Source organism: Lactuca sativa, chromosome 3 (genome assembly GCF_002870075.4).
Source record: "Lactuca sativa cultivar Salinas chromosome 3, Lsat_Salinas_v11, whole genome shotgun sequence".
In the NCBI taxonomy this organism is placed as follows: Eukaryota; Viridiplantae; Streptophyta; class Magnoliopsida; order Asterales; family Asteraceae; genus Lactuca; species Lactuca sativa.
The window spans coordinates 317,601,894-317,615,437 of record NC_056625.2 but is presented as its reverse complement, the minus strand read 5'-3'; positions in this window follow the sequence as shown (position 1 = coordinate 317,615,437).

Genomic DNA, 13,544 nt, shown 5'->3' with positions numbered 1-13,544 from the left:
TATAACTTAGAAGAGGTATGTCGTAATCCAAGCTATAAAATATTTGAAGGTAGGTGAATGACGATTCACCAATTTCCACCAAGATAAACGAAATGTATTATTTAGGTTTTAATTGGTTTTGAAACTCCTAGATCTTTGAGATTCATTGAACTTTTCAAAGGCATGTTTCAATCTCGAGTGTGCCCTTCAGGTTTTGTGACTAGGATGCCGAGGATCACAAAACAAGGTGTGAAGTAACCATGCAAATCACTTGGTACCCTTAATAAATTACCCCTCAATCGATGTGCCAGTTAACCACACACGCTCCATCGATACTATGATAAATATTAAGTCACCCTTTACCTACCTTGTTAAGTCCAAGTTAGTGTGCCGGTTAACCACACACGCTCCACTAACGACTTAGACAAAGTGTAAAGTGCAATTTCATGGATTAGCACCTTATTCACATTTTTCCTAAGTAACTAAGATTGGGTATTATTAAGAGTTTAGTTACTTAGCATTATCATTAATACTTTTAATGAAGGGAGAATTCTAGTCCTGTCAAACCCATTCGGCTAACGACCCTCCACCAGTCAAGCAAGCGGTGGGTGAGAGTGGACACCCATTAAGTTGCCATTTTATAGGCAACAACCTTATACCCACCTTATAGACCGGCTTCGTGAATGAGGCGTACTAGCGGTAAGACTGACTTTACTCTTATACATATATATATTATTAACTTATAATATTATAAAGTATAAGGGTTGAATTTTAACTTTTCAAATTCTAAGGGCTAACTTGGAATTAAAGTATTCATAAGTGAAAACTTTACAAATTCCAAAACTTGAGGGCAAGTTTTGAAACTATTCAAAACTAATTAATTCCATAACTTATGTGTTTAAAGTAGTTTTAATCCAAAAACTCTTCAAGTTCCATAACTTGAGGACAAGTTATGGAAGACTTTAAACTAATAAAAGAATTAACTTTTCTTTATTTTATAACTTATGGATTTAATTATGGTTACATATTTTTCTTTAATGAAGTGACTCTTGAACTTCCATAACTTGAGGACAAGTTATGGAGTCATAAAAAATTATTCAATGACACAAGACTCTTCATTTTGTAACCATTGCCAACTTTATGAGTTTTAAGATTCATAAATGTGACTTTTAAGTTACATAAACACATTTTATGAACTTCTTTTAGATTAATTTGGATTAAAACCAACTAACAAATAATATTTTTCATCAATCTAAATTAACTCATAAAACAAGATAACACAAAAAAAAACTTTTCATGTTCCATATCTTAAGAACAAGTTATGGAATTCTTTAAAACATTAAGACCAAGTTTTGTAACTCCATAAAAAACTTTGAATCAATTTTTTTTAAAACCTTTTCAAATCCATAACTTATGGAGGTTTCAAAAAATAAAACTCTTTAGATCAAACTTTTAAAACTAATAAAATAATCATATTATTTTATCTTTTATTAAATTTGACCTAATTCAACTCATAAAGCAAATTATTCAAATTTTACAAATAATTAGTTTTTCACAAGAACAAGTAATTATCTTAAAATTTGACAAACTTCATGTTTTTTTTTTCAACTTGAAAATAAAATATTTGCATCAATATAACAGAAAACAACCTGTGGCTCTGATACCACTGTTGGGTTTTGAGCATTCTAACACTCCTAAGTGTACATGCAACCCTAAATACCTTGGATCTATGTTTTCTCTATTATACATGCAAATAAGAACTTCCAAGGTATTATCCTAATCTAGCATACAAAACAATAATGTAACAAGATAGAATACATACCTCTTGATGTAGAAAGTCTTCATGAAGCTTGAGTGCTTAGTGCCCCAAGTGTGACACCTCAAATGGAATCACAATCATCAAAACACTTAGAATGACTTGAGAGAATTCTACACTCACCAAAATCGGCTAGCCCTTTCTTGAATAATACTAGTGGCCGATTTTTCCTCAATAATAAGATGCTTATATAGTTACACAATTAGGGTAAACTCTTAATTGTCATGGCTTTCCATTTCCTTGGATCCATGGGTACAAATACACCATGGAGCATCCATGGACCATCCTATGGGTTTTAGCCCAACTTGATTATCCATGGAGCATTAGCCCACTATACAAGTATGGATGATTTACACAATCAACCCATATATTTAATTAGTCTTCTTTTGATCACTTAATTAATCCTAGATTAATTCTTGATCAATACTAATTAAATAATCTTATTATTCTTATTATTAATATACTAGAACTTATAATATATTAATAACCATAAGTGTCTTATTTCTCTCATTCAAGTGCATGATGGTATGCAACCCAAATGGACCATGCCGGGTCGGGTCAAGTCTTACCAAATATAGTTATGGACTTAGACATTAATCCAACAGAAATACCATAACATAATTATTCTGGAAGTCAAAACATGCAAAATGAAATGATAGTAAATGATTGATAAAAGATAGAAACACTTTACTCATAAATAAACAACAATTTTTATTCATCATCAAATGTCAATTACACTTTACACATTTCAAAACTATCCAATTACTAAAACTAATATCATCCTTCAGCCCTACGCGCCTTGCATGCTGGAAATGCTTAACCCTACCTAGTCCCTTCTGATGATACCCTCTTTGCCACGAGGAGTCCTTCTTCTATTTGATGTCTGATGAAATGGTATTTTCTGTCGATGTGTCTGGATCTCCCGTGATCCCTTGGTTCCTTGGCTAAGGCAACTTCACTTTCACTATGACTGAAAATCTCTATAAGCTCTTTTATAGCTGGTACAAATCCAAGTTCTCCAATAAATTTCTTTAGCCATACGGCCTCCTTTGTTGCCTCACTTGCCGCTATATACTTTGATTCACAAGTTGAATCAACCACTGTCTCCTGCTTGGAACATTTCAAAGTAATTGCTCCTATGTTTAAGGTAAAGACCCAGCCCGACTGAGAGCGGAAATTATCCCTATCAGTCTGGAAGCTAGCATCACTATACCCTACTACTCTCAAGTCATCACTCCCTCCACATATAAGGACCCAGTTCTTAGTCCTCCGCAGGTACTTGAGAATTTTCTTTACCACAATTCAGTGAGCCTTGTCAGGGTACCCCTGATATCTGCTGACCATTCTCAACGCGAAGGCCACATCAGGACTAGTACATGTCATAACATACATGATCGAGCCTACAACGGAAGCATATGGAACTCGACTCATCTCTGCTATCTTAACCTCTGTACTTGAGCTCTCAGTCTTACTCAGTCTAGCGTTACTTTGGATCGGTAATTCTCCTTTCTTGGAGTTTTGCATGCTGAACCTATTCAGCACCTTCTCCAAGTAGGTACTATAACTAAGTCCAGTTAGTCTTTTACACCTGTCTCTTAAAATCCTTATCCCTAAGATATAGGCAGCTTCTCCAAGGTCCTTCATAATGAAACACTTCCCAAGCCAGGATTTCACTTCCTGCAGGGTTGGGATGTCATTTGCTATAAGTAGTATGTCATCCACATACGGTACCAAAAAGCTAACTATACCCCCACTAGCCTTGACATATACACAAGATTCATCTCCACTCCTCGAAAAGCCAAACTTTTTGACTTTCTCATCAAAACAAAGATTCCATCTGAGAGGTGCTTGTTTCAATCAATAGATGGATTTCTCAAGCTTACACACTTTATTAGGGTACTTTGTGCTGACAAAACCCTCTGGCTGACTCATGTAAACATCCTCAACCAACTTTCCATTAAGGAAAGCGGTTTTGACATCTATTTGCCATATTTCATAGTCATGAAATGCACCAATGGCTAGCATAACCCTAATAGACTTAATCTTTGCTACTGGTGAAAAGGTCTCATCATAGTCAACTCCTGGAGTTTGAGAAAAGCCCTTTACAACCAGTCAAGCCTTATAAGTGTGTACATTACCATCTATGTTGGTCTTCTTCTTGAAGATCCATTTGCACCCGACTGTCTTACGACCCGGTACATTGCCAACCAAGTTCCAAGCTTGAATGCCATACATGGATTGTATCTCGTTGTCCATAGCCTCTTTCCATTTAGCAGCCTCAGGGCCTGCCATGGCTTCCGTGTAACTGTTAGGTTCATCCAGACTTACTAGTGTGCTAACACTGATAAGTGTATCACGTTCCACAGTAATATGGAAACCATAGTAATGCTCAGGTGCATTCCTAACTCTCGTGGAACGCCTCAAAGGTACAGACTCATCCGTCGGATCAACAGGAGTTTCCTCCTTAGGTTGATTGCTAGGATTTAAGGTTCTTTCACCACTTGACTCTTGAATTTCTTAAAGATCAATTTGCCTCCTACTGTTTCCTTGGCTCATGAAATCTCTCTCGCGAAAGACTCCTCTCCTTTCTACAAAGACCACATTATCACTGGGTCTGTAGAAGAGGTAACCAAAGGATATTTGTGGGTAGCCGATGAAAATACACCTCTCACTTCGAGGTTCGAGCTTATCGTGAGACTCACGCCTCATGAAAGCCTCGCAACCCCAAATCTTGATGTGGTCCAGATTGGGAACTTTTCCGGTCCACATCTCATGAGGTGTTTTGGCAACCTTCTTTGTAGGGACTAGATTAAGGATGTGTGTGGCAGTCTCTAAGGTATACCCCCAAAATGAGATTGGTAGCAAAGCTCGACTCATCATGGAACGAACCATGTCCAACAAGGTTCGATTGCGCCTCTCAGCCACATCATTGAGTTGTGGTGTCCTGGGAGGTGTCAATTGTGAGATAATCCCACATTCCTTAAGATAGTCAAGGAACTCTGTACTAAGATACTCACCACCTCGATCGGATCAAAGCATCTTAATGTTCCTACCCAACTGATTCTCCACTTCCTGTTTAAACTCCATGAACTTTTCAAAGATTTCTGACTTATGCTTCATTAAGTAGACATATCCATATCTACTAAAATCATAAGTGAAAGTCACATAGAAGCGGTTAGCATCTCTTATGGTGGTTCTAAAGGGTCTACACACATCAGTATGAATGAGGTCCAACAAACCCTCATCCCTAGCACAAGTACCAGTGAAGGGTGACTTTGTCATTTTCCCAAGCAAACAAGATTCACAACTATCATCCGACTTTAGGTCAAATGACTCCAACACTCCATCCTTTTAGAGTTGGCCTGTGCAGTTCTTGCTTACATGTCCAAGACAACAATGCCATAATGATGCTTTATCCAAGCTAGTGGAAGAATCGATACACAATACATTATTTCCTAGGTTATCAACAACCGACACAGTTTCATATACACCATCACAAGGTAAAGTGTAACGCCCGTAGATCCGAACTAGTCAATTTAGATATAATAGGGGTCGAAAACGACTTCTCAACAAAAGATTATTGAGAATAAATAATCTTAACCAAGTTTTAGAATACGTCTCAAGGGTTCCGTACATATAAAGAACGCCGAAATCCGAGTTATAACAAAGAAGTTATAATCCGTCGAAGTTTTACAGCAAATCCGGCACGACACCGGGAGAAGTAAATAGTGAATTTACGATGGATAACTTTTTAGCCTTAGTAATCTAAACAAAATTCGTAGAATATGTTAAAATGAGAACGTCCATAAAAAGAACGCCCAAATCTGACTTCGTATGAGGAAGTTAAGATTTTTCTAAGATTTGGCATAGCAGTGCACGGCCCGAAACTCGAATTTTAGTTCGAGCGGTTTTTGGCTTACGCGACCTAAATGAGAGTCGAAGATCTCATTAATAGGAACTCAACGGTATAAATACAGACGAAAACGGAGTCCGTATGAAGGAGTTACGAATTCTTCGCGGTCATTTAACAGTCTAATCTCTTCCTACTGTTAAATTTAAGATCGGTTGAGAATTAGCCAATGGAGTCAAAAGGAAAGTTGTAGATTTTACTTTTACCTACGCGTGGATATAAATATCGACAAAAACGGAGATCGTATGTGAAAGTTATGGACGAAGCTTAGTCTCTACTTTTCGAGCGCGTCGAATTCGATACAGTTTTTGTAAATATGAGATAGAAGGAGCATTAGCCGACGGGGTCTAAATGAAAGTTGTAGTACTCGTAAATACCAACGCGTGGATATAAATAACGTAGAAAACGGAGCTCGTACGCGGAAGATACGGACGAAGCTTAGAGACTACTTTACTATAAAACTCCTATAAATAAAGGGTGAACTCCTCATATTTTCTTCACACCATAAGCCTTTCTTTCTCTCTCTAACTTCTTTCTAGCCTCCCTAAACCCCTCCCAAGTCTAGGGAACCTCTCTAGCACGAGAAGGAAGCCCCGGAGTGGTCGACGGCTCCGAGAAGAAAAGCTTTCGGCTCGGAAACGCTGCTCCAGCCAAGCCCGGTTTTCTATAAAACCCGTTGTAAGTGAGCTACGCCTACGCTATTTTTAATATAGCTTTTATTTAATTATAGTAACGTTATTAGGAACTTATAATAAGTACTTGGGCTATTATTATGGGTTATATAAGTATTGTTTAACGCTTATATAATAGTAATAATAGCTAGACTATTAATTAGTCTCGGCGAATAATAGACTAAACTCTAGTCGTAATAATACTAGGTTTCGTCAAAGGAAATTATTTTTTTAGAGGCGAAGCGCTGTCTGAGTTCGAAATCACCACCTTATCAAGTGAGTGCATATTCTCTTTCATGAACATGATTTTAACACAAGTATTGATTGAAGTATTAACTATATGTTTATGTGTGAGTTAATTGTTGTTGCCTGAAATACGTGTTAAAGAACATATCTGGTTATATATGATGATTTAGGATAAAGAGTAAACCTAAATTAATTATGAGGAATATTAGGTAGTATTTTCTTACGAGTACAAGTGAGTTATACTCAGAGAATAGAACTTTAGTATATGTCATTGATCCGGGAGCATGGATTAGACACAGTCATTGTCCCTAGTCCGAGAGTATGGATTGGACATAGTCAACTGTCATTAATCCGGGAGCAAGGATTAAGACATAGTTAATTGTCCTCAGTCCGGGAGTATAGATTAAGACATAGTCAGTCGTCCTCAGTCTGGGAGTATGGATATGACATAGTCATTCGTCGTTAATCCGGGAGAATGGATTTACACATAGATACTTGTCCCTAATCCGAGAGTATGGAATGGGCACAATTATTAATCCGAGAGCATGAATTAGATCCGAGAGTATGGGTTAAGTAAGAGGTAAAATTTAAGGTCTGAGAGTATGGATAGTCTCGTTGTAAGGATTAACGGGGTGGGATAAGAGTTGCTTATATATATGGTGAAATTGTATATTTTGTGAGTTCTAAATTATATATATGACATAACATTGTAGGATTGAAATCCCTATGTACTCACCAGGTTTCCCAACCTGACCCACTCAGCTTATTTATATCACAGGTGTTGATATGAAGTTACATTACACTGAGAGATTAAGGAGATATAAATCACTAGTGATAATGAATGTAAGTTCTGTTTATGCTTATGTTTCTGTATTGACGATGACATCCCAAATGTTTTAAAAGGAATAAAAATACTTTTCTTCGGAAATGCTTTGATAATGTATTTATCATGTTTAACTGGGAACAAATTTCGCAACATTTTTATTAAAAGAGGTACTCTGATTTTTATAAAGCATAAACAAAATCGGTCTTTTCTGGCCATGAAAATGGGGATGTCACATAATGCTTTAAAATATAGAACATTATTAAAGAAAGCATTAATACCACCACATTCATTATCAAACGAAAAGGTAAATCCTTGTTTGTACAAACCATGAAAGGAAATAATATTTCTCGCCATTTCAGACAAGTAACAAAATTTATTCAAATCTAGTGTAAACCCACTACTTAGCAGCAAAGAGTAAACTCCAATCTTGGTGACAGGTGAAACTTTCATATTCACCATGATTAATTTTATCTTCCCATGCTCCACATTCTCACTTTTTCTTAGTCCTTGCAAATCAGAACATATATGAATACCACAAACTGTATCAAGGACCCAAGAATTAGAATAGGGTCAGTTATTGGACAATATAGCATATATACCTGCATGGTTGGGTTTTACTTTCCCATCCTTAACATCTTGTAGGTACTTCGGGCAGTTTCGCTTCTAGTGCGACTTTTCATGGCAATAGAAGCATTCAGCCTCTTTAGGGTTGGCAGAAGGAGTGACGAAACCTTTCTTGGTTCCACTTGAAGAGGAGCCATCAAGGGACTTTCCCTTGGTACCCTTCGAAGGGCTCTTCCTCTTCTTCCCTTTGCCTTGCCCGATTGCCAAGACGGGGGCCGTAGTAGGAGTAATATTGGTAACAACCGACTAACTTTTAAGACCACTTTTCGTGGTCTTCAAAAGTCCTTGAAGTTTGTTGAGTGTAACTTCTTCCTTGTTAATGTGGTATATCATTCAGAATTGATCATAACATGAAGGTAAGGAGTGCAAAATGATGTCAATTGCCAACTCCTCGGGGAAGTTCACATTCAGTTTCAGCAAACGGTCCACATACCTTTGCATTTTCTGCATGTGGCCTGTGATGGGTTCACCATCCTTCATCCGGGTTGTTATCATGGAGGAGATGGTTTCGTACCGCTCTTTATGAGCACTCTGATGGTAGCAGTCCATCAAGTCCTGGTGCATCTCAAAAGGGTAATATTCCTCATAGGACTTTTGGATCTCGGCTGCCATTGTGGCCAACATGATACATGCCACTTTGGTAGCATCTCTCTCATGTGCCTGATATTCAACGATCTCCTCAGGAGTACCATACGACTCAAGTTCCTTAAGCTCCTTGTCTAGGAAATATTCCTTGTCCTCATACCGAGTGACCATCCTGATGTTCCTGATCCAATCCATAAAGTTGGATCCATCGAAGATGACTCTCCCACAAAGGTTCACAAGAGAGAAGGAGCCGATAGAGTTCGAGCCAGAAGCAGCATTGTTAGAAGACATCTGAAAAAGAAAGACAAGTTTAGATTAGATATAAAGACAGTCCTTAATAAGACACGTAAATGTAATATGAAGGCTAGGATCCAACACAATATTTTATAACTTAGAAGAAGGATGCCATAATCCAAGCTATAACATATTTGAAGGTAGGTCAATGATGATTCACCAATTTCCACCATAAAAAACGAAATAAATTATTAAGTTTTAATTGGTTTTGAAACTCCTAGATTCTTTGAGATTCATTGAACTTTTCAATGACATGTTTCAATCTCGAGTGTGCCCTTCAAGTTTTGGGATTGGGATGCCGAGGATCACAAAACAAGGTGTGAAGTAACCATGCAAATTACTTGGTACCCTTAATGTTTATCACTCAATCGATGTGCCAGTTAACCACACCCGCTCCACCGACCTATGATAAACCTTAAGCCACCCTTTGCCTACCTTGTTAAGTCCAGGTTAGTGTGCTGGTTAACCACACACGCTCCACTAACGACTTAATCAAAGTGCAAAGTGTAATTTCATGGGTTCGCACCTCATTCACATTTTCCTAAAGTAAATAAGATTGTGAATTTATAAAAACATTTACTTACTTTACATTCATCATACTTTTAATGAGAATTAAAGTATTTGTCCTACCCGTTCGGCTAACGACCCTCCACCAGTCAAGGAAGCGGTGTGTGATAGTGCACATCCATTTCGAGCAGCAAAACTCGAAAATATGCACTCTGGGCATTCTACCCGTCGAGTGCATGAACCTACTCGACGAGTAGGATGATTTTAGGCATGGACTCATCGAGTCCCCCCATGGACTTGGCGAGTTCACTCAGCAGATTGCATATTTTTTGACTTTTTCCAATAATTTGCATGAAGTATCAAGAAAACAAGCCTAAGCTCTGATACCACTGAAGGGTTTTGAGCATTCTAACACTCTTAAGGTGTACATGCAACCCTAGAAACCTTGTGTAACGACCGAAAAATTTCAACCAATTTAATTTTTTTCAAAAACAACCCGATTTCATTAAATTATTACAAAAAGGTATTCAATACAATTTATTTAGAGTATTCCCAGAATCACATCACAACATAAACATGAGGAGCGGTACAATCATGCATTCGCCTTTCCACGATCTCCTGAAGAACCTGAAAAACATAAAACCACAACTGTAAGCCCGAAAGCTTAGTGAGATATCCCAAAAATACCAACCACATATACCATACACGCATAACATGCCATATCATATCCGATCACAAAACAGCCATGCACTTCGGGTCTACTATGTGACTGGTCCGCCGCACCGGCCAACAGTCCACCTGGTCCACCCTCCGAGTCTATCCATATACATCGAGTCTACAGTGTGATTGGTCCGCCCGCACCGGGCCTTCAATCCACCTGGTCCACTCTCTGAGTCTACAGTATGACTGGTCCGCCCGCACCGGGCCTTCAGTCGGCCTGGTCCACTCTCCGAGCCTCGGCACATCTGGTCCGCCCTCTTGGGGCCTACAGCCCATCCGGACCGCTCTCTGGGCCTTCGGGACAACCGGTTCGCCCTGGGTATCTTGGCTTACAGCACAAAGCAGGACCCGCCTCAACCCAACTCCAGTCCAAACAACCATGTGCACATAAACATACAATCATATAACAATTCGCAGTCAACAAGCCGATCAATAGATCACATAGCATATCATCATCCAAACCAAGATACCGACCTAACCGGTCACTAGCATAGCATCACCCTACATATCAGGTTACCGACCTCAACCAGGTCTCTATCATACACCATCCTAGCTACTAGGATGAAACATACCAAAGCAATAACATAACAACAATACCCGGATCTCAATCCGATAAAGGGTCGGCCTTGGTGCCTTAGACCCTGTTGATATAGTGAGGATAACTCACCTCGCACTGCCGAAACTCTGAACTAAAGAAGCAGATTCTCGAATCACCGACTCACCGAAAATCCCGAACTAGCCAACATAGCACAAATAAACATTAGGCCAAGCACAATACTCTTCCAAGGGTAAATTGACCATTTAACCCCTAACTCAATCCGGCCCAACACTAGGTAAGCCCCCAAGCCCACCAATGGCCTAAAGTCCAAAAGTCCGAAGCAAAGTCCACTACTGTCCCAATTTACTAAATTGGGCCCACCTCACCAAATGGGCCTAAACTCAAGATCCATAACAACCAATGAGCCCACAATACTCTAACCACAATGTCCAGTGACGGCCCAAAATCCAACAGCCCAAACCCTAAGGCCCAAAATGAAAATCCAACAGAAGGAGTACGTTGGGCGTACCCTCCTTGGTACGTTGGGCGTACACGCCGATTCGCAACAGGGGATCGGGGCACTGACTCGCTACGCGGGGCGTAACCTCACAGCTCAACAACATCACATAACGTCTTAATGGTTAAAGCTCTTAAGCCCATATTTCAGATCCTAGGTCAAATATGCCTAAGATTCATAAAGTCTCAAACTTTATCACTTGGGACGTCAATAAAACTCTTAATCCAACGTCTTAATCCATTAAGACCCACATATCTCACACATGGAACAACCACAGCCCTTGGGACCTCATTTTTCTCACTCAAGACCTCTCCAAAGGTCTGAAAGGACAGATAATCTCGACCAACTCAAAACATGCATCAAAATGAGGACTTTTGGGACAAGAATGGTGTCAAAGCTTCACAACACATAGATCTACACAATATGAATGTCAAGTAAGAAGCTTTATACCTCAAATAGGCTCCAAAGGATGATGTCTTCCCAGATCTATAAGCTCCAACCGTTTCTCTCCTTCTTTGACAACTTCTTCTTTCTTCCTTTATGCTCTCCTTTGCTAATCCAAGCTTTCCAAGACCAAACACACCAAATCAAGGAGGTGGGACGGCTATCTTAGGGTTTCTGAGGTTAAGGGAGAGCTTATGGAGGCTAGGGTATGCACCAACATGTTCCTTATATAGTGGCTGACCCTAAATTTAGGGTTTTAGAACTCTGAGAGTACGCTTGGCGTACCTCTAGTACGCTGGGCGTACTCAACCTTGCACCCGCGTCCACTTACGCCTTACGCTGAGCGTAATCCCAGCTTACGCTAGGCGTACTCGGCGAGTCCCCAAAATTTCATACTTGGCCCTCATTATTCCACTTTTCCCACAAGATGATCAAAATACTATTTCTCTTAAATCCTGGGGACTCACATTTTGATACTCTTAGGGACGGGGCGTTACAATTCTCCCCCACTTAAATTAGGCTTCGCCCTCGAAGCCTTCGGCATATCTACTCCAGAACTTCTCCCGCCACGCACCACCTGGCATTAACCCAACCAGGTTCCTCAAGACGCAACCATCGAAACCCGAAATTCACTTTCTCCTTTCTAGCGGTCTCCTGACTACCGCCTCAAGCCGGCCACCGGCTTCACCCTTTGATAACCACACTTATCAGATTCTACACTTATCAACCGAGTACCACTCCATGGCACTTTTCTCGATCATGATCACAACAATCACTTGGCTCTTACGAGCTAGATATAACCCTGAACCACCGGGTTCCCGATCCGAGTCCAACTCTAACCATCCCATGCTTTCAGAATAACACATTCTTCAGCCTCAGAGCAACTCCCATGAGTTCTCCTCTTGCAATCGCATGCACATGCTGCACTAGCTCTAACACCCTCGGGTTAGGAAAACCCGTCACACTGACGACACCTCCAAACATCCCCCAGGATGAACCACCACTACATACATAATTCCTCGATCAGAATCAAACTGGGAGTCCAAGACTCCATCCCTGCGTCCCTTCCGAGCCTCTTGGCTCTACACCTGCGGAATTCCTTCCGCGACCTCAGTAGACATCCAAACCGGATGTGATCCCATACCACTGCCGCAATCACGCTGCTCAATGACCATAATTGGACCACTCCAATCATAACTTTGCATTGTTGCTCTCACTTCCGTGAATTTACACTCCCTCTCTGAGCTACCTTCCTCTCTCTTTCCTAACCAAGGAAATCCACTTGGCCGCCTTGTCACTGCGACAAGTGCCACGGTGCTCGCCCAACGCTACACCACTCCCTTATAGCATAACCGCTATCCATGCAACACACATGCTCTGAATCTGCTCGCGAGGACTCTCGAGTCCATGCACTATCTCCACTAATCAAGATCAATCACCGGGGCCAGACCTTCTAAAGTTAACACATCGCAACATACTCAATCCATTTCCTCGAACCCGTCTAACAATACCTGCAGAGTCTTCAGCATGACTGGACCGCCTTACCAGGCCTTCAGCCAATCTGGACCACTCTCAGAACCTTCAGCCAATCTGGACTGCCCTCCAGGGCCTTCAGTCTGGCTGGACCGTTCTCCGAGCCTTCGGTCTGACTGGTACGCCTACCGGCCTTCAGTCTATCCGGACCGCTCAACTAGCATTCATCATTCCGAGTTATCTCTCCGGGAAATTCCTCCCATGCATACTGTTCTAGCCCTCTAAGGGTTTCGAACTCTATCTCCATCATACAAACTCAATCCCAGCCTGATCCCAGGCCCTTCACAATCAAGTACCCTTGGTCTGTATCCCGCCCCGCATGCCTGACACTTAC